The sequence below is a fragment of the Homalodisca vitripennis genome, unplaced genomic scaffold, assembly GCF_021130785.1.
Source record: "Homalodisca vitripennis isolate AUS2020 unplaced genomic scaffold, UT_GWSS_2.1 ScUCBcl_630;HRSCAF=3061, whole genome shotgun sequence".
In the NCBI taxonomy this organism is placed as follows: domain Eukaryota; kingdom Metazoa; phylum Arthropoda; class Insecta; order Hemiptera; family Cicadellidae; genus Homalodisca; species Homalodisca vitripennis.
Window position 1 is genome coordinate 2,945 of NW_025776780.1, and position 19,421 is coordinate 22,365.

At 35.0% G+C, this 19,421-nt stretch overlaps 1 pseudogene; it reads right to left on the reverse strand.

The window, feature by feature from the left end:
- Positions 1-2,482: 2,482 nt before the first annotated feature.
- Positions 2,483-18,187, reverse strand: LOC124370905 (annotated as a pseudogene).
- Between the last annotated feature and the right edge of the window lie 1,234 nt (positions 18,188-19,421).

Consider the following 19,421-nt stretch of genomic DNA (forward strand, 5'->3'; position numbering starts at 1 on the left):
GCAATTATCCCACGTCTTCTTTAACCAGGGGTGACAGTTCGAAGTGACAGCCAACTCCATTTGTGTGAGTGCATTTTTGGTTTTCTGGGGTCTATGTGGGAAAACCCGCCATCGTCCACCCGTTAACAAATGTGGTTCTAAAAGGTTTATCAACCTTCCTGATGATATATGGAATCAAAAAATTCCGTGAGAGCTAATTAACCACGTATCCTTTATATTTGTTGTCGTTTCTCGCAGCAGCCTGGGGAACCCGAAACTGTAGAGAGCACAATTTGCGAAAAATCTCAGAAATTCTTCACAGAAACAATTGTTTAAAACAATGTGGGTTCTTAACTCTAATGTGCTAAATGAAGAAAACACTGTGTGAATCGCCAGGTATCTTCCACGAATTTTTTGTCATCGACAAGCTTATCACCTCTAAATACTTTGGTGATCAAATGGACGGGCTAACCGACACAGAACGTGGTTCGTCGATGGACATTTTACCCGTTCCATCATTACATCTTAAAGCTAATCACCCACTTCCACACTTTGCTGTCAAGCTCATTGGCATTTTTGGAACTGTTACACTTCACTTATTTTGTTTGATGAATATCCGCTGCTGAAACGTTCCTTGCTAGTCAAAAACCGTATCACAGGGACTGTTATTTTCACCAGTCCGGTCGGGTCGTTCACTAGTTTTTAAAACATTTTTAAAAAGCAACTGACAACAGCAGACTACAAACCCAGATTTTTCACTGCAATAATGGGCCGTCGTTTCTGACGCGCTAATGCATGCCGTGGACGTCCAGGGCACATGCGCATTTCGCTGTAACTGTTTGTCTGGTTATAACGCGAAATCGGAATCGGACCTTACTTTCCGAATTACACCCTTCATTAGTATGGTTTTTGTGTAATATGATGTTTAAAATCTATAATTTGAATAGTTGTTCAGAGTAATATCTTTGTTTTAGCTGTACATGTCTAAATTGCGGAGTATGTATTTGATGTTAATAGAGCACATGAACACGCAGTAAGTGTAAGAGTTTAGAACCAGACGAGGAATAAGTTTGTTTTCAGACACAATAATAGAATTATAGTGTGAGTTTGGAAAAAAATATAGTGGGTGGGTTGCAATTTCCCGACCATTTTTGCCTAATGGTGGCCTACGTCTGACTCTCAATTTCTATATCAATATACTCCATTGTCTTAACAAATTATAAAATGGTCAGTGTGGTTAATGAAAATCGTTTTTAAAAAGACTTACTATTCTTGTTTTGTTACTTTTATTTACCTCCTATATAAGAATATTCTAAGGATTATCAGAGACTCTCATTCTTATCAATCAGGTCTCGAAATTATGTAAAAATTCTTTATCACATTTCACCCCTGCATTGTTTTGATTGTTAAACTTTTCACGTTTGGATGTCGCACCACTCCAGCAAAATATTGTGCATCAAAGCTTGTTGGACATCATATGGCTTTATTTACAAGTATTGCCAGAATTTATTAACTCTAAGTTGTACAATCTAGTCGTTACTAGCTTAGCCAGAAGCGGTTTTTTTACCTTGACACAATTTGTAATAAAGGGCAATGTTTTTTTCAGGTTGTGAAGTTCCATTCTTTAATCAACAATCATTTTTGTTATAAACACTGTGAGCAAGCTGCATGGACTACAAGTATAGTATTTTGTTGAATTTTCATGATTACGTTAATTACCTTGTTGGTTTTCTGTTGGTGATTAGTTTTATCATGATTGGTAAATGATCATTATCTGACTTAAAAAATCATGTACCTACTGACTAATTTAACGGTTCCCTACTTGCTACACATACATATGATTGGTCCCATTCACAAAATAACATAGTTTGGGTGGTAAACTATGGTTTTGTTGTGGGTAAATTACTAAAATACAATGTTCTCAGACTCTCAGCGGTATAATCAAACATATTATAATCTGGTTTTTTTTCTCTGAGTGTGGAAGAAGTCTGTAGACACCGACAATAAAGTATGCATTTTTTTGTGGTGGTTAATAGTAAGTTAAACTTAATACCAAACCTACCTTTTACAGTTGGAAATATCTATGCTAGGTATAACAAATATATATCCGTTAAATAAATCTCATTTTGTAGATACCAAACAACTTAAAAACACATTCATATTTATGACAGCCAAAAAAGTTTATTTTGTATTATTTTTAGGTCGATTGCACAACAAATAATAATTATAAATTTATTACTTTTAGTTTTTTTTATTATCTACCGTACTCAACATGTTAAATCAACTTGTCACTTTCAAGGTAGATTCAATAATCCTTTTGAAATTTTCATCTAACAATTACACATATTACCAATGTCGGATATATAACATAAAGACTTTGTGATCTCGTCTACAAGAAATCAACTTCTCGCAACCTTACACATTGTTTCAAATAAAGTTTGTAAAGCGGTCCCGGTGAGAACCACGACCTTCAGGCAGCCTTGGGGGGTCATCGCTTACCAACCTGCTTGAGACTGCTCAGATAGGGAGGTGCCACCAGGAAGAAGTATGGGAACGGTTTCCTGACAGAAAATAAAAATTAACAAGTTGCTTATTTTAATACACTATGGAGCATTATTAAAATTTTTTGCTGAAAATATTTTTGTATATTACAAAATCTAGCTGAAAAATTCAATAGAAAATAAAGGGATGTTTTCATCCCAAACTACATTTTTTCATGCTATATAATTTGGTTAAAATAAATAATTATATTGTTCTTACACACAAAAACACAAAATAAATGGTTAAAGTTTGGCAAATAAATGAAGAATTATGCCCTATGAATGTCTTTTTTTAAATATAAAACTCATTCATAAATATACTTGCGCCTAAATAAATTTAAGTTTATATGTTAATCATGTACATAAGTTACTTTAATCTCTCACCGGTTAGCTAACTCTATAACCCAATGAGAATTGCCCAAATACGGGACACAGAAGTCTCACTGCGGATGTCATACTGTGCATGGAATTACCATGGGGCGTCTATTCCTCTACCGGCTGCAACATATGTTAAACTATGGTAAATATAATATTCTGTGTTGTGAACGCGACTGTCCTGCGTTATAGTTATTTACCAGGAGCAATGATAGGCTTAATTGAAACGAAATTAATTTCCACATAAAAGTTGTGGTTTGAGACCCAAGTGGGGTGCTCTACAGTCACTCCCACTTATCACAGCAGATTTTGAATTTTATTGTCAATTATAAACTCTACTTTTCTTCCAATAATTTTCACAATTGAAATTCTCAGAAAACTATTCTGATGCCGGGGGACATATCTGACAAACCAAATATTCTCTAGTGATCAGCCAGAGGATGTTATAACTAACTAATGTTTATTTTAAAATTTGTTCCTCTTTAGAGTACATTTGTACATTAAAACACACTCAATTATAAAAAATAAATCAATTTTAAAAAGGGACTTTTTATTTAATTAATTTATATTGACTTAGCTTAGAACTCTATTGTTCTCCCAAAAACTTCATCACAGGTTTAAATTTAGAGAGGGAAATCCTTGTCCTTTTTATAAAGAGTATTAAATCTAATTGTAAATGGACAAGTTTATTATTTAATCCAACGGTGGACTGGATGTCGCCAAATATTTAACATTTAACCTGGTTGGATTCTCCGTATGACTCGCACCAGTTGCGAACTGAGGCAAGTGTGCAAGTCGTGGCCCCGTTGCCACGTTTACTGTTTGCTTGGAGCCGCGACGCAGCCATCGTTTATATTTTTTGCGTATATTCTTCTAACTACAATTTCGCTAATATTAAATGACTGTCTTCCCATATTATACCGGGGGTTACTCGGAGAGAAACCACTGGCTTTCTCGTGAGGTAATATATTTGTTATCGCGCTAACGATTAACTTTGGCAGCCTGTTTTTTACTCTAAACGTCCGAGGCGTTTTCAGCCCGGGTTGCTGATTTGATTTGTACACAAATACTATTTTATGGCTTCGCGTAAGACATGAGTTGTTTGATTCAAAGATATTAATGAAATTATATTGGCAGTGGAGTTTAGTGAACTTATCTTGATTAGTCGAACGACGAAATCGTTTGATGGTGGATATTTTCAGTCGTGTTAAGAAGTGCGTGATTTTATTTTTTAGTGAACTAGGTTCGTTGATGCAGACTTCAACCACGATTTCGGTTATCTCGATGAACCAGTACCAGGACCATCAGGTGATACTGTTTATTCTAATAATCGCTCCAAATAACAGCCTACTTTGGATATGTGTTGACACTGGTAATAACACGCGATTGTAGTTCAAAATTATAATCCCACAGAAATGACTATTACTGGTAATGAAGGAAACTGAATGTAGGCCTAACCCCAAACGTAGAAAGCTATCCTCCTATTACCTATCTATCCTCGGTGAATGATACCAACTTTATTGCCGCACATATTTCCCATTTTGGACAGCTCAAAAGTCTGGAAATAAATGCTGATTCTGGAATAAGTATTTATTAATTAAATTCTAATATTATTAAGTTATTTAGTTTGTTATATCCTAGTCTTATTGATTTATTAAAAAATAAACTGTATACTTGGAATCATAAAACTATTACTATATATTTATATATATAAATTTAAAAATGTAATATTTGAATTTAGAATATATCAATAATATGAAATATAAATTAAAACATAAAAATAAATAACTTATGATGTATATGATTATGCAGCATGCAAAAACTATAACTATAATGCAATGTATCGGTTTAGTATACCAAGGAGTGCCAGAAAAAACCCGGGCCAGCAGATGCCCCTGTGCTGCCATAACCCGGGAGCTCAACAGGTTAATAGCTACTTCACAAGTGTACCTGATATTATTTATTAAGAAGCCTGACTTACTTACATTTAAAATATGAAATTATTTCTCGCTTAAATTCATTTGTTAAGTGTTGTGTTTATTTGTAATTCCAGTTTGTGAAATAAAGTTTTTGTGAAAAAGATGATAAATCACACTTTGATAAACCACTTTGCTAAATAAGTTCAAACCAAAGTCTGCGGTGATGAATATTCCACTACACAAATTTTGAACGAAGAAAACACATCCACATCTTATCAGAATCCTATTTGCCTTTTCTGGCAAATAGCTCCTGATTGATGGAGCCTTTACTGGAATGTCTCTACAGTAGGCAAAATAATTTTCCAATATTTAAAAACAACAAAAACTCGAACTTGGCAGAAAAGGAAAAACTCCATAATTTCAGTAAAACTATTGTTAAAAATCACAAAATTTTCATAAACCAATTCTCAGCTATATAAATCAATATCATTTTTGGCGGTTCCAATCCAATTGGGGTCAAATTCAGTTACTACTATAAAAATTTAATAGATTATGTCCCTGACTACCCTTCGATCAGGGAAAGGCAAACCTTTGGCCCTGTTCTGTGACATCTGCTTTTGATTGTGTAGAGTGGACCATGAAAATTTGTTACATAGATTGGAGTACTATGGTTATCAGAGGGAGTTGCTCTCAATTAGTTTAGTAGTTTTCACACCCAGGTAGTAAATAAAATTCAGAATAAGTGCTGGTTCTATTCATAAATAGCCATCTCCTTCCTAACTATTTAGAGGCAAGGTCCAATACTTTTTATTAATGTTTTGTTAAGATGACTTATTCAACCAGCTCAGTTTACATAAACAAACTAATCTCTCTTTGCTGAACACGACATCTACAAGTTTGATTATCAAATCTAACAAGCTAACTTGTCCTACCTCTCAAACATTACATGAAACATAAATTTGATTTAAACTGGGCTTTAAAGCTAACAAGCATTCTTTAAACATTCAAAAAGCCCTTGCTTAATTTTTTGTACTTTATTAAAGACTTTTTAGAGAGTACATCAAACTAACTTCAAAAACATTAATTAACTTCCAGAAAATATTACATTAAAGCGGTCAATAATCTGAGTCATTAATCCAAAATTCAAAAATCCGGTAATGACCATGCTTTAAACATGTTGAACTGTGTTTTGCACGGCGCTGTGAGTGACAATGACCTTGGGAGTATTGTTGTTTTGAACCATCCATTTAAACCTCTCTCTCCAGCGGGTGACTATATTTTTAATCCCATCTTTGAGTCACTGTCATCAATCAGTTCAGTTGCTTCACTTTTTTCAGGTAAGAGAATAAGGAAATTTCGATTCTCTACATTGCCAGAAAATATTTCATATAATTACATTGGCATATCACAATTATTATTATACCAGAACATAACAACAACTAAAAGTCACTCATAGTCAAAACTTTGTCAATATATTCTTCCATCGCGAGAATAAAAATGATTCTCCTTTATCAAAGAAAATTATCTAAGTTTACTTTAAAATTCTTATCACTAAGTTGTCTTATGTATAATGGTAACTTATTACATAACCTAATAGCTATTCTCGGTCATAACCTGGGGCAGATTAATATTAATAAAATATCTAATGTTGTAGCTTGGCATATCTTTTCTATGACTTACTTGGTCCGAATTGGTTCTAAACGTTAAAGCAAAGACTGCTGAATAAATAAAAAAAGTAAAGTTAAAATTTTAAAGTGGAAAAAAATTTCTCTACAACCATGAAATTTGAGGAGTAGACACTCCTAACACGGTTCTGATATCTATTCTTTTGTATAATAAAAACTTCTTTGGCATGGGAAGTTGACCACCAAGCAATTTAATCCATGGCTTAAAATGGAGAGAGCACATAATATACTTGTATGAGAGAAGCCTGTTCTAATTAACCACATAGTAAATACCAGTAGTGTAGTTGTAGTTGCATGATGTTGCAGTTCGTTAGTACGTAATATACTTTGGTAAGGTTCATTCCAATAATACATAAAGTGTTTTTTTTATTTATCTTAACTTTTAGAGTTTGTAGGTTCCAAAATCTGAACAAATCGGAAATCTGAAACCCTTCCTCCCAGTCCCAATTAGTTCGAATTTTTGGACGCTCTTACTGTAATTGTAAATTTCTTGGTGTTACTTTGGATGTAAGTTTGTTAAAAGGAAAACTTAATTCAGCAAATTAACACAATTCATAAACTCATGATTTCATGGATTTATAAACAGGAAAACAATCTTTTTGCTATTTTGAATGTGTATTGAAAATTTAAATACTGGAGTAGTTCACCATTAAAATACCACGTTTTTTTTTAAATAAAAGAGAGGAAATCAAATTGTAGGAAATTAATAATGTAACCAAACGTTGAGGCCATTTTCCTAATCTTCAAATTTTGAGTGTGAGGATTTTAACAAAAACTTACAAAAGAATACAAATCTGATCCCTTTACATAACATCATAACTACATAACACATAAATACCATTCTCTACTTCTCCCTATACACAGTACACAACAATTTTAAAAATATTCTTCTTAACATAGCATTTTTTTCAGTAAAAATATCTTTAGCATGGAAGGAGATAACTACAATAGCAACTTTTTAAAAACCTATAGAAGAAAATACAAACTTTTATTTATATATAATCAGACTGCCGACTTTTTTCCTAATTGACCAGGGTATGTTTTAGCTATATGTATCTAGTGTTTTAGTTAGTGCATTAATTAACTGTTATTTATTATTTAGTGCATAATCTTCACAAACCATATAAGACTGTCTGTTCTATTGATCTAATAATATAATTTCATTTCAATTCAATTTTCCAAGAATTTTACTAGCCTACTTACAGCCATGTAGGGTTTCAACCTGCATCAATTCGTCTTTGCAACAGAATAACCAGGTTACCCGGAGATTCCAAAGTCACACATTTTGACCTCCCCTCGTCTGTTCATCAGGATATTTGAGGGGTTTCCACATCACGATGGTCACTCTCAGTTTGCTATACAGGTAATGGAGTGCACTCACAAACCTGGAAGCAAGACATATTTATCTCAACACAATAGTATATTTGAAAACTAAGTTTACATTTTACAACAGGTTATTTGAGGATTTCACATCACAATGGAAAATCACTACATGTATTGCTAGTGCTTGCTGATTGAGGTAATCAAATGCAACACATAGCTTGCAAGTAAGATATTTCCCAATGGGATATTTCAGTGTTTTAATCATGATGGATATCCTTCACCTTGCTGGTAGGTGTAGTGGATACAACCAGCCAAGTCAGTCTCCTTTTTACTATTTACCATAAAATCTTTGACATGGTCTAATGTGTTGCATATTTTATGCAACCTTTCCTAAAGTCATGTGCATAAATTACTAACTTTTCTACATCAATTGCAGACATTTACTTTGTTGTGAGATAATTATGCATCTGTATAAAAAATGCTTATTCTGCTTTGGAGTACTCAATCATATTTCTTGTAAATGGCTAGATGACAGATAACATTATTCTTACTGAGAAATTGGTAACAACCAAATTATGTCAAACAATGTAGAGGGCCGCTTTCAACCTCACAAATAATAAAATACATCTGTCTGTTCAAAAAATATCGCTAACTATTGTTTTTTTTTTCAAAAATAATTCTTTTATTCATCAATCTCAATTTTGCACCCTTAAAAGTAATCACCATTAGATATTTATACAACTTGTGCCAACGTTTCTTTCAATCCTCGAAGCACGTCAAAAGTCGTTTTTTAGTGATCATTGTTCAGCTCCTCCTTCGATGCCGTCTATTTAATTCATCAATTGTAGCATAGCATACAATACATGGTTTCATGGGGCCTCTTCAGTTTCAGGAACAAGAAAAGTCACAGGGGCTAGATCTGGGGAATAAGGTACTGCAAGTATTATTAGTGTGTTTTGTTTCGGCCAAAAAATCATGCACAAGTAGCATGTGTGAGCAGGATCGTTATAGTGGTGCAAAAAGCCTATTTTTGTTCTTACACAAATCTAGGCATTTCTGGCATATTCCTTCGCGCAAAAATTGCGCATAACTTGCAGATAATATTACTCATTGACAGTTCTATCCTATGTCAAGAACTCATGATGTACCATGGCCCCTGCAATCGAACAAAAACTGTAAACAAAACTTTCAAATTCGACGAAGCTTGGCGTACTTTTTTCAGTCCTTGGCTCGAGTGGCCAGCTTCCATTGGGGATGATTGAGCTTTTGGTTTCTACAGAGTAACCATAAACCCCACAATTCGTTAAAAGGTTATGACCCTCTGGAGCAAATTTGAGTCATCGCGGATAGGGCTCCAACAGCTCATTAGCAATGGTAATGGTCCAATATTCAGCAATTTTGGTTACGAACTTCACAGTGACCTATCTTATGCCCAAATCATTGGTAAAAATCAAATGGCACAAGCCAATCAATTACGTACAGTCTTCTGCAACTTCTCTAATGGTGATTCAATGATTAGCCAATACTATTTTCTTCACTGTCATCAACTGTTTTCGTCTGTTCTTGACGTGCTCGAGCGTCCTGGCACGCTCATAGTTCACATCTTCTCAGCCCTCTGAGAACATTTTGTACCCCCGATAAATGTTGCTTCGGTCCAAGGTAGCTTCTCCATAAGTCACAATCAACATTCGGAATGCGTCTGCCACACTTAATTTAGTTTTTTTAACACACAAATTTGGTACAGATTCTTTGATCCATTTTTTCGAATAGGCACAAATTGAAGACGAGCCACGAAAACATGCAAAGCAAATGAGGATGTCAACAATTAACTGAACATTCAAAATACTTGTTAGCAATTGTGCGAACTTGTTAGCATACATCAGAGACATATATGTGTACGAATATAACGCGACAAAAAAAAAAAAAGAAGAATATATGTACATAGAGATTACGAAATTATTGAAGTTAATATTTAAATTGAATATGTCGTAGTATAAAACATGGCACTTCAAGTAGGTTCTACTCGATGGCCAATAGGAGAGTTAAAAACAAATAGATGGTGCAGCACTCTCTGAAGTAATAAAAAGCCCTGGTATCCAGATATCTACATATTTTTCAACAAGTAGCAATGGATGTAGAAATAAAAAGAGTAGACAGCAGACAAGATAATTTCAGACTTACCGCCAAAGTGATATTGGCCAAGATGTTCTCCGGAATGACGCGGCTGTGTCGGTAAACCTTGGTGTAGAACTTATCTAGGCTAGTGTCCATAACTTCCATACAGATCCATACGTCCCCCTCACGGAACAGTGCTCCGTAGGAATTGGACAGTGTGGGGGCAATCACTCGACCGCATTGAGATGTCTAGGTCCATCACCAGCCTTTTCTGCTCCTGCGTGTTTACAGTGGCCGCAATTCGCTATGGGCAATGTAGGGTCAAAGTTAGAGAGACATGCAACTTATATTGACCATTATGTGTGTATTAGCTGGGAAACACTTGGTTGCCCATATTTATGTAGGATCTCATTCTAACTGTACTTAATGAAACGTTTTATAAAATTAATGTCATATTTTAATACTGTTACCAATATCTTAGTTGACAATAAAATGCAAAATATTTTAAATTTAATAATACAATAGGGCGAAAAAAAATACAGTATGTCGCCAAGTCCATCTCTTCGAGTCACTACTCTCCCAAAGATCAGATACTTGATAGTATTTCATAAAAAAATGAAGGGTTTCATGATAAACGTGAAATATTTGGAGTTTTCTTTTAATACCGTCTGCATAAAAAAATAAACCTTTATTCACTGAACATAAGATTTAAAAGCCAAAATTTAATTGTAACTTTATTATTATTTCAGTTACTTATCTGATTTAATACTCCACTGTTAAATGGCTGCAATTATTAACATTATATTATTAGCAATTAGGGACTATGGCTGGGTTCAGGTAGTTTTACAATCCACATAATAAGTGCACAGAATTTGAGTCAGCCGCATTTCCACCCTGTTGCACCTAGTGCACTTCCCCAATCAAACCCAGATTTTTGTAATTTGTAAAGTAAAATGTATTATATTACTGTATTATTATAGTTCACTTTATTCTGTACAAGCTAATTTTGATACAACAGTTCTGTAAGATGAAATATTCAAGAACAATACTGAAGAAAATGGAGTCTAAATACATATACATTGTACAAAGACTTCATTTTATCACCCTAAAAAATAAAGATAAAACATTGTGTCTTTCTTGGTGGCTAATTTGAATATGCCTTAAAACTTTTTCTTTTATGTAGGTTTTTATGAAATTTCATCAAACTTTAAATAAATTACCATTATTTTAAAACTAGTAAATGTATCGTTTGATTTTTTTTAGAACCAATACAAATAATTACATCACATTACAATTGTATGACCTTAACAGCTTGAGTCATTTTTAAAAAAATGAAAATATTGACATATGGGAACATTAACAAATTTATATTTATACTTTTGAAATAAATTAATGTGACACAGCACAACTAAATAATATATCCAGAGAGTTGTGGGACAACTTGTTTTAAATACTTAATAATTGTATGCACATAACTTTTTTGCCAAATGAAAATCATTACAAATGGGAATGAAAACTCACAAACTTGTTTTGCCTTACCTTCACAGCCATTATAGTGCCTGATGGGATATGTCTCATCTTCTCAACAATGCCATAAGCTCCACGCCCAAGGTCGCAGATCTTCTCCAAGTCATCTGCCTCAACATCAAATGTTCGATCTCCAATGGTGATGGTTGTCCTTTTGTCCAAGTTCCTTGGAGGAGTTCTGATGAACACAATAAATCATTTCTACTGACCAGAGCTGTAATGGATCACTGGCACAGTCCCAAACTTAAACTTTAACAAAACACTAATTGACTCTGGTCTTAAGATCTTGTTTCTCATAACTACACTAAGATATATCAGGATTGAAAACCCCACAATTGGATTTATAATTAAATAATAATTTAATTTATAGTTAAATTATATTTTTTCAATGTTTTTTAAAGTAAAACAATGCCTTAATTTGAAACCAATGTTTTATTAATAATAAAAAACATTCAATCATACTTAATTATAATAATAACAATAATTACAACGTATTGGTTGAAATTACAAATGTTCTGTATACTTGACAACAATGGGGCAGCTACGAAGATGGCTAAAATTAAAAGCAAACTTGCAAGACAGGAGACAGTGGTCACATGGTCTATGATGTCAGGGCTTTGAGTATGAGTTAAGACATAAACACAGAATCAAACCCTGTGTTTGTAACGCTAGCACTTTTTATCAGTACTCTTGACCTTGTGCTGAACTGACTCTGTTTCTTATTCTGTTTGATAGATCCTCCCAGCCAGTAGCTCATGAAGACAGCCAGAATAAGGCATAAAGATCAGCTTCTGTTTATAAAATAATACAATTATAATAAGCTACTTAGAATATAATATGTATAGAAAATTTTACTCCAAAAAGTGTATATAATCATTGTCAAAGTTTTTATATTTACTAGCAATATTTTATTACTGGCAATCGTAGAATTTACAGTTTTTAATTTTGAGATTTAAAAGTATACAGGATTGAAGATAAAAGGATCAAAATACCATTATTTTTCATTTCTTTACTGGGTTTCTTTCACCAGAGAATTTGACAAGAATCATGTCACCAAATATAACAGCTGAACCAATTTATCACTCCAATGGTTCATTGTACAACTGTATACTCATAGTTAGATTATTTTTCTAAGATTATTTTGTAAAAATTAGTAAAAAGTACTACTACTTAAAAAAATACACATTATTATAATCACCTAAATTATTGCTACTGTTACAACATTAGTCAATTACTGCAGGGTTAAACTTGATGATTGAAAAGTGTCTGTCAATAAACTTTATGTAAATGTGTAACACTCACTTTCAGCTTCAAGCTAATTTAGAGCACTGATTTTGAGTAAAATATCTTGGATATCTCACCCACATCTCTGATTGGCATAACCCACTGATCTGAGGAGGCATGTTTTTAAAGTAAGTACTGGTTTTGAAATTCCATCGCTGCAGTGCTGCATTTGGTGCCCCGTGCTTGCACACTGTCTACCTTCATCTGATAGCAAGCCACATTACGCTCCCCCAGGAGGGTTCACTTCTGGCTTGTTTATACCTTCCAGTTTAACCCACACTGGACACAGCAAAGACCGATGTGTCACTTAAATCTGAGCAACCTCATGGACGTCCAGGAGCAACATATCACTAACCACAAATGTTGAGCTTCTGGGGTGCAAGGGTAACTCAATAGGTCTAGTTTACTGTGGGAGATAATGGTTGGAGTTGGTAGGATTCGTTCCCTAAGAGTCAAATGTTCTTGCCAGTAAAGAAATAAGGGTGTACTATCTCCTGTCTGCTTGACTAGAGAGACTGGTTCTAAGCTGGCTTCCCTTCTTCCGAGGAGGACATGACTTTAGATTAGTGCCCTAAATTCTTCTTCATAGATCTCGACAGGAGGCGACCCCTACCTTCTAACCTTACCCATCCAGAATATTTTGTCAATATTCAGGATAAGTGACTTAATATTCATGGCAATTATTTAGAACAGAGCCGGTTTTTATAAAAAAAATAAAAAAAGTTTACTTGATTATTTTTATAAATAAAAAATTATTGTACTCGTTTAATAACTATTGCTAAGAGAAATACTGTAAGGCTAAAAAATAGTTTGTTCAACCCATACAGCTGAATAATTAGTAGTATTATATAACTTTGTCTTTAACCTGTTTCCTTTATTTTTTAACAAAGCAGGGGACGGATATTTTTATTACATTGTTGAAATAGGCCTATTTATTTATCCTTTTTGTTGCTGACATCCAATATATCAAACATCCTGTTTCTTCCTATACTCCCAATATTCGATTTTTATTGGATTTAAAAGTATTTTTATATATATTCAGGGTGGCCACTCCAAACCTCTTTACAAATTCCCGGTTATCCTGGTCGAAAATTTCTGATTGTATAGTCTATTTTCAAACCAAATAGACAACTGTAATACTGTATTTAACCCTTACACCAAGTGCAACGATACGAGTGGCTGTCCGCAAGGCGGCGTCCTCTCTCCTCTTCTGTGGAACCTGGTTGTGGATGACCTGCTAAATTCTTTGAATAGCAGCGGTGTCTTTGCACAAGGGTACGCAGATGATATTGTGATTCTTGTGAGTGGCAAGTTTCAACACAACAATCACGGAACTGACTAATGCTGCTCTGAACATGGTGGGAAACTGGTGTGATAAGGTTGGCCTCACCGTCAACCCCACCAAGCTGCTGTGGTTGCCTTTACCAGGAGGCGACAGATGGAGGGCATTGGTCCCTTTCTATTCAAAGGCTCACCCGTTGAGCTGAAGTCTGAGGTCAAGTACCTGGGCGTGATCCTAGATAGGGTTCTAAATTAGGGACCTCATCTAGAAAGGGTCATTGCCAGGGGTAAGTGGTCTCTAATGCAATGCAGGACGTGTGTGATAGGTGGGCCCTGGGGACTGAAGCCGAGGCTCTTGTACTGGCTTTATGTTTCCGTGGTCAGACCTGCACTAATGTACGGAGCTGTCGTATGATGGCCAAAAACGGAGGCCAAGACGGTGGTAGCTCGTCTGGCGGGTATCCAAAGGATGGCCTGCCTTGCTATCACTGGGGCTTTTCCTAGTGCGCCAGGCGCGGCTCTGGACTGTTGTCTTAATCTCGCCCCCCTGGACATTGTCATTCGAGCTATGGCCAGGAGGAGTGCCTACTGTCTTCAGCAGATGGGACTCTGGTCGGGTTGCAGCGGTGGGCACTGCAGAATTAGCACTCTGATACAGGAGGATGTTTTGCACATGATCTCTGATCAGATGCCACAAAAATTTTCCTTTGACAAACCCTTTAGGATTATTTTACCCTCAAGGGATGATTGGTCAGAGGGGAAGAAACCTCTTCCACCAGCGGAGCTCGAATGGTTCACAGACGGCTCCAAAACAAAAAGCGGCACAGGCGCTGGAATTCTGGGAGTGAGACCATGTAGGGAGCTGGTGGTTCCTATGGGTTCGTATCCGACAGTCTTTCAAGCGGAGGTCGCAGCTATTATGGAATGTGCTCGTGAGAATCTTTGTCTGCGATATAGGGGCAAGACGTTTAACATTTTCACGGACAGTCAGGCAGCGCTGATGGCACTGGATTCTTGTGTGATCAAATCCAAACTGGTTTGCGATTGCTATCAGACCGTTTCCTCCCTTGCCAGAATCAACAATGTAAACCGTTTGTTGGGTTCCTGGTCATAAGGGGATTCTTGGGAACGAAAGAGCTGATGCCCTGTCCAACCAGGGCTCAGCGACAATTGTGACGGGCCCTCAACCGTTCTGCGGTGTTCCAAGATGTGAATCCTCTAGGGTTGTCTCGAAATGGATTCGCGCGGAGCATGGGAGAAGGTGGAGGTTGCATCCGGGTTTGAGAGTGAGTAGAATGGTATTACAATCACCTTCCTCCAAGGTGGCTTCGGACCTTCTCTCATTAAACAGATCAATGTCTTCTAAGGTCATTGGTCTCATTACGGGGCATGGTCACCTGAGGAAGCATCTTCACAGAGTTGGCATCCTTCAGGAGGATCCGCTCTGTGGAAGGTGTAATGAGCAGGAGGAAGACTGCTGAGCACCTGCTCTTTGATTGCCCTGCAATAGCAAGAGAGCAGTATGCCATCTTTGGTAGTTTGGACAGAGGTGGTGAATTTTCCCAGGAGGACTTGATAGGTTGTTTTCGGCGGTTTGTTGAACTGCTGAAGTTATACACTGGTGGGCCTCATGGTGTGTTACCGGGGGTGCGCAAAAAGCCCTTGAGGCTTAAGTGCATGGCAGTAGGCTGCCCCAAAGAAAAAAAAAAAAAAAGAAAAAAAAAACGCAACGATGACGTTTTATCGTCACTAGCAGTATTTGCAAGAAATGCCATAAAGCTGCGGTGCTCTAGCATTTCGTCTTTAGCGATACGCGAGAGAAATTCGGTGACGACTTATTGCTATCACCTATTTTAAGCTCCTTAGTTTTTATCTCTGTTTTTTTCAACGTGTCGACATAACATTGTATATACCTAATAACTTTCCTTTCTATGATGTTTAGAAAATACATGTATCCAATTAGGAAATACAAATAAACACCAAACACAGCGCTACCGTCGGGCAGACTGCAGCCCAGTATTGTGGGTCAGAGATGTAGCGGTGGACGAACTTTCAGTACGAGACAATAATTTCGCCGGTATGCAATGTCAGTTCAGTACAATCAACAAATAAACCAAATACTTTCATCTGAACTCTACTAAATTAATTTATCTTTTGTGGGGGAGGGGGAAAAACTAAGAATACCTAGCTACTTCAAAGGAATTTGCAGAGATGCAAAAAAATGAATATATTTAAAAGTTCAAGTCATTTTTCCTTTTTAAATAATAGAAATGGTAGTACTGTATATATTACATTTACGTAAAAATGTATGAATGTATATTTATAGAGAATATATTTATTTACTACTACGCGAAGTACAACGTACGGATAAAATACGAATTAGCATTCATCTGTTTACTACCGAGGAGCTAAAGTCCGCGCATAGAACCAGCAGGCACGCTAGCGTTGTAAAATATAGGAGACGGAAAAATTATTTTTGAAATTTACCCGGTTCTCAGAAAAATTCCCGGCTTATTCCCGGTTTTCCCAGTTGGGTGGCAACCCTGATATTGTATATGCCCAATCACCATGAAACTACAACAACCGGTGCAGAAAATACTAGCTTCAAGAGAAAACAGTTTTAAACATATATGGCATTATGAAATCAACTCTACACATTTATGGATTTTTTCTAACATGTCTTGTAACTTATGCAGAGGGTATTTGGTTCACACTGCACCATTGTGCAAATAAATTTATAAAACTTTATTGTAAACATAAATTAATTATTTTGTGTGTATGGTAATTCAAAAATTCAAGTAGAAGAACTTTCATGCTGTTATTAGGACAAAAAGCTCCACATCACGAAATCTGTTTCTCTGCTACTAGTTTGAAGTAAAATTTCCATAAATTCCTACGAAGGTAACACCATAAATTCTGAATGCATGTTATCAATTAGTTTACCTTAGTAATCCATATTTTTTAAATTTAAGTTACTAATAGTTTTTTTGGCACCACAATCAAACTTGAAATCAAAATTAAAATAATTTTTACTTTTAGTTTTTAAAATTTATTGTCTTTAAAATACAATACTGCAATACACAATACTGCCTTGCAATACTGTCTTTTTTTTTACATGCAATACTGTAATGATTTTTTAAACACACTTTCATTACTAAAAAGGAAAAAAAAATACTAAAATGCAAACGTAAATTAAAGACTCATGGTTTTATTATAAAATTGTTTTGATGGTTTTTTAGAGCACTTCTTGTAAAACCACACATTATGACTAGAAGGGACCTTGGCAATTTTTGTATGATGTAACAAAGTAAAATGTCAGGCAGCAAAAGGGTTAAGAAACTTTAATGTAATTATTATTATGTCTATGTTGATTATAGATTACTAGCTGAGCTTTAGAGAAGTCTATAAAATATTTCTGTCTGTCCGCACAATATCTTGAAAATGAAATGACCTAGAAATTTTAAATGAAGCTTGATTTTATATGAAGCTTGTGGTATGTCACTTCATAGGATTTTGGCTCACAAATAGCGAATATTGTTTATATTGGTATTATGGGTAACCACTATGGCAACGAAAAAAATAGCAGAATAGATAAATTTGTAAACAAATTGTGTTTCACATAGAAAAATGAAAAACTTGAATGTTAAAAATATTTGATTTCAGACCACTTTTGCATTGTACAACCCTCCCTAGCTCGCCAGAACTTTTATTATTTGAAATTTACTATGAAACCTAACTCAATGAACAAAAATTTGATTGTAAATTTCCGTAGGCTTTAAATTTGAATACAACTTCATTTCTACATGTACGAGAATGTGTTCTATGATGATGCATTTCCAACCATGGAATTCGGCTGAACGCAATGTTTGTGTCAGTTTACTTTCTAAATGATTGTCTGTCATCTATCTGCCCGCAAAACATCTTGGGAATTAAATGAGTTATGGACTAGGAAAATTTAGCATGCATCCTCAATGAAGCCTACTACGCAACACATGATGTGGCATACCTTGTATCTATATAAAGTTCACACATTATACAATACTCTTCCTGATGTATATAACTCCTCAGAAATAAATATTAAGCAAACTGACTATGGATAGATAAAACAATGAACACAATAACAAAGTACTTACACAACAGAAGGAGCTTCATCAGGAAACTGATATTTTGAGTTTCGGTTTAAATTTTACGACCAGCCATTTTGATGTTCAGAACCAGATAGCTTTTCCACAAGAAAACTACCACCAAGCTCAGCCCTGCAACCATGGGCACTCACTCAGATGAACCTGCAAATTTTAAGGTGGATTTTTACGACTTATCATCAAGTCACTTAATTATTATTGGTGACATACAAAAGATTAAAATAGCCAAATAAATTAAATTTTATTGTTTGGAATTTAAAAAGCTCATAATCAATTTAGAGGATATTCATTAACACTTATACCGAAACCTCCTGTCTGTAAGATCTCATTCAATAATTTAGCTTCTATATCAAATTAGTATGCTAATATAAATTTGCACTAATGGTATTTAAAGTGAAACCACAACATTTTTTAATGTATCTTGAGTATTTCATAATTTTTTAAAGTAATATTACACTTAAAATAATAAATGTAACCATATATTTCAAAATCGTAATTTATATGTACTGACAAAATAAATTAACTGTACGAGATTATCAAAATCAAAATAAATGTATTTAAAAGAAAATGTAAGCATACAAACATTTATACAAGTATTTTGGAGAAGATTACACACACTTTTTTACTACACTCTGAAAGGCATATTGCCTTTTTACACTTATGCAATTGTAAGCAGTTTTCCGTTTTTTTGGTAGAAGGACACATCAAACAAGTCTTTCTCTTCTTAAGGCAGTCACTGGGGACCTCTTCTCCTTAGACGTCTCTCTCTATCTCTCGATGCTCATGTAACAGGTCATCCTCCAAAGTCTTCTTTATGTCTTCTTTTACATCTTTATAAAGATCAGTGTAGCTAGTCTCTGCTGAAGGTTGGAAACAATCAGTCTGTATCCTAGTTCATTGACAAATTCAAAATAGTGATTACAGGTGTGTCTCTGTAGCTCATGTACAAAAATGAAGCTATCGACAGTGTCAATATTTAGCATTCTGTAGAAAATCACCAGGGGCCATCACCTGGTCTTTATACCTGTGGTAAATATAGCACATTTCATGTTGAGTAAATTGACATAACATTTTCTGCTATTGTAGCAGCAGATCATTTCTGGCTTTCACTTTTCCTCATTAATCTCAATGGTATGGTGAATTGAAGATACTAGTACAACAGCTCTGTTGTTTTTTGGAACAAATCTGAGAAGTGTCATATTTCCCCTAATACCATAAAGAAAAGACATAACTGGTCTTTCAGAATCTTGT